Source organism: Carlito syrichta, unplaced genomic scaffold (assembly GCF_000164805.1).
Source record: "Carlito syrichta isolate Samal-C Ts95f unplaced genomic scaffold, Tarsius_syrichta-2.0.1 Scaffold303024, whole genome shotgun sequence".
Taxonomy (NCBI): domain Eukaryota; kingdom Metazoa; phylum Chordata; class Mammalia; order Primates; family Tarsiidae; genus Carlito; species Carlito syrichta.
Genome location: NW_007247120.1, coordinates 349,256 through 352,480, shown reverse-complemented (window position 1 = coordinate 352,480; position 3,225 = coordinate 349,256). Strand labels below are relative to the sequence as shown.

At 33.8% G+C, this 3,225-nt stretch overlaps 1 pseudogene across 1 annotated transcript in view; it reads right to left on the bottom strand.

Moving 5' to 3' along the window:
• LOC103259814 overlaps positions 1-2,702 on the bottom strand; it is a 6,092-nt pseudogene extending 3,390 nt beyond the window's left edge. The window contains exon 1 of the transcript XR_002481930.1: positions 2,669-2,702. The product of XR_002481930.1 is annotated as an oxysterol-binding protein 1 pseudogene (transcript). The remainder of the gene's footprint in view (positions 1-2,668) is intronic.
• Between the last annotated feature and the right edge of the window lie 523 nt (positions 2,703-3,225).

Genomic DNA, 3,225 nt, shown 5'->3' with positions numbered 1-3,225 from the left:
CGCGTCCCAGGTATTGATTTCTTAATAGGAAAGAATTAAATATCCCAAACACATTAAATTTTATGGGTTTCATTAACTCCTAGTCTTTTGTTTGTAAAAGTTTTTAAGAGATTTAGAATTTGAGGAGTCTCTTCAAAACAGTATTTCCCCCCCCAGATACTTCCACATACTTCTAAAGCGTGATAAAAGCATCTATATTACAATATAGATTAGTCAATAACTCTTTTCTTTGGAGCAAGAGTTTGATATTTTGCATGTAGGAAACTCCTCAATGAGTATGGATGGAGTTTGTATGTGTGTGTATGTATTTGTGTATGTGTGTATAAATAAAGGGTATTGAGAGGAAAAAAATGATAGGAAAAAACATTGACTAGACGCCTTCAATGTGCCACAATTCACAACATTCTTGGGATTAAATATATTATCATCATTTTAATTTTTAAAGCATAGCATTTTTCTTTTAAATATTAACGACATGAGGCTCAAGACTCCCATATATGGTGCTTCAAGTGACACAAACTATGTGGAGGAAGTCCATCTATATTTCATTCCAAACCTCTTGATAAGGAGATGTGGCGCTTCTTTTCTTGAATGGTGGTCTGAAAGTATAAACAGCATAGACATATTCTAAACTTCTCAACTCTATAAATTTAGAAATTTAAAAAATCAGTGTTATGCCAATTTGATTACTTTTGAATGTAAGCTTATTGAAATATATGTTTTGATTTGTACTCAACAAAACAGCATTTAACTATGAAACAGTGCCTTATTAATTTAAGAAGGTCAAATAAACGAGAAATTACAATATTCAGTTAGAGGAACTTATGTAATGTTTCTAATTCAGAATAAAAATACAGCTTCAAACAGTCTTGAATAAAGTACAAACTCATGCAAACTATTCTTATAAAAGTCAGTAAACCTTTATAAGGGCAAAAGTGACATTTAGCTAGGAGAAAATCACATTTGATCATCAGCATTTAGAAGCTAAAATTGTGGGAAATTTTTAATTTCATTTAATTTTAATTTATTAATTTAATTCATAAACTTATTTTTTTAGATGACAGTGATTTAATTGCCTTTTGATGCTAGAGTTTTTATTTCTGAGATTTCAAGATTTAGATGTCCATTTTCATTTTGGATTTTAGTGGCATTATAGTTTTAAATCTGTGCTTAAATTTTATTTATTTATTTTTTGGCTTTGACATATCCAAAATGAGCTATGGTATTCGTTCATTGTAAATCACAGCAGGAAGAACAGAATTGAAAGGTTCTGAATAAATGAAGTTTATTTTTCTTGTCTGCACACCTTGAAAAAATAAAATCTGAAGCTTAAGCGGAAATTGTATTTTACCTACAAACTTTCTATGGAGCATACTCAGCTTATTGGGTAATTAATAACACTAAGAAGATATTTACTATAGAGTTCTATGTTTTAAGTTAAATATTTAGAAATCCACTACATTTATGGATTCAGAAAGTATCAACACACAAATTATTAACTCTTCCATATAAATCAGACAGGAGTTGCCTTTAAGACATCCTTGAGGGAAAAGTAAGTGAAAACATGACCCATACCCTCCACAGCAGAATACTTTGCTTTGATAAATGATAGTCCAAAGACTAAGTAATAAAAATTGTCCAATGTACAAACAAATTATTCGAAAAGATCAGTTTGAGCCAGCAATGTAGGGTTACCAACAACTTACTGTTCATCCATTCACAGCTCGTCTCACCCTATTAACATAAAGCTGTTTTTACCAGTGTTGATGCCAATTTTTTGTTTGTTTTGAGTTGGAATCTCACTCTGTCACCCAGACTGGAGTGCAGTGGCCACAAATCAACATATTTAACATCTTATGCAACTCTTACTTGACACCTGTACTTGGTTGCACACATTCATCTGAAGATATCAGAAATTGAGTTCAGCATCTTTTTTCATAAACTCTCCATCTGTATCTTCTTGTCAGTGGGGCCATTTCCAAGTTACCTTCTGCACATTTTCTAACCACACATTCTTCCACTTTACCTTTTTTACCAAATTGCTTCCATCTTTCTTATTTCCATTGTCAAGGTCTTAGCAAAGACAACTTCTAATCATTGTCTAGATGATTTTAGAACCTTCTCTTTTTTTTGGAGTTGGAGTCTCACTCTATTGCCCAGGCTGGAGTGAAGTGGCACACTCACGGCCACCCCAGTATCAATCTACTGGGATCCAGCAATCCTTCCGCCTCAGCCTTCCAAGTAGCCAGAACTACAGGTGCACGTTACCGCATCTGGCTAATTTTTTTTATTTATTGCAGAATCGAGGTCTCGCCACGTTGCCCAGGCTGGTCTCAAACCCTCAGGCAATTTTCTCTCCCAGGCCTCCCAAAGTGCTGAGATTACAGACTGAGCCACAACGCCAGCTAAAACCTTAACTACTACTGCTGACTTTATTTTTTTTCCAACTTGATCCATATCTTCCACTGCAGCATAGTTTGCCTTGATAAAGACTTAACCATTTATCCTGATTTAATTTTGTCCTATGACTCTCAATGGCATTTTAGATTTTAACCATAATTATTTTAATAGGACTATTCCCTGTATTACTTTAAATTCAAAGACATCATACTCATAAACAACTGCTCATAGCATTTCTTTGCTTTACCATGCAAAGTTAGTTGTTTACCTTCCTGTGCTGTGGTAGTATAGTAGTTGTGCATTTATCTTTTGTGAAACAAATTTACATTATAACTACCTGTTTATAAACCTATTATTTTTATTATACCAAAAAATCTTCAAAAATAAACCCTAACCATTTTTCATATGTAAGTCAGCTACATATATTATTAGTACTAAGGAGGTATAAAATGTGAAGAACAGTTTATCTTCTTAGTAGCAGTAGGTGTTTGAATTCCTAAAATCTTTGTTGCAAAGAAGTTTTGAAAAATGCTCTGAGAATAGAACTTGACACTAGGTTGAAACTGTGTTATGTTTCATTAAAACAAAAACAAAAACACATACACACACAGAAACTTTTCATACTGAAAGAAGCAGATCACTCTTGGAGTTAGAACCATGGAAAGCAGATCACACTTGGAGTAAGAACCATGGAATAATGACTATAGAAACTTCGAACAAAATCGAAATATCTAGCCAGACTCAGTGGCTCAGCCTGTAATTCCACACCTTTGGGAGGCTGAGGTGAGTGGATTGCCTAAGCCCGTGGGTTCAAGACCCGCCTGG